Source organism: Atta colombica, unplaced genomic scaffold (assembly GCF_001594045.1).
Source record: "Atta colombica isolate Treedump-2 unplaced genomic scaffold, Acol1.0 scaffold95, whole genome shotgun sequence".
NCBI lineage: Eukaryota > Metazoa > Arthropoda > Insecta > Hymenoptera > Formicidae > Atta > Atta colombica.
This window is the reverse complement of record NW_017259589.1, coordinates 42,399-42,636: the sequence shown is the minus strand read 5'-3', so window position 1 is coordinate 42,636 and position 238 is coordinate 42,399.

Below are 238 nucleotides of genomic sequence, written 5' to 3'. Positions count from 1 at the left end.
GGATTTACAGTTTAGATGTCATATCTGTGTCGAAAGCGGCCGGATTAACCGTTTAGAGGACATATCTGGGCTAAAAGTGATGGGATTTATTGGTCGGCCAATTACTGTTCAAAAATCGGCCAATTTTGATCCAAATTTGGACGTTAAACTGAAAAATTGACCACTTCCGGTAAAAAAATCGCCCAATTCCGGTCAAAAAATTAAATTTCTTTTGATAAATCTAGTATATATATATATA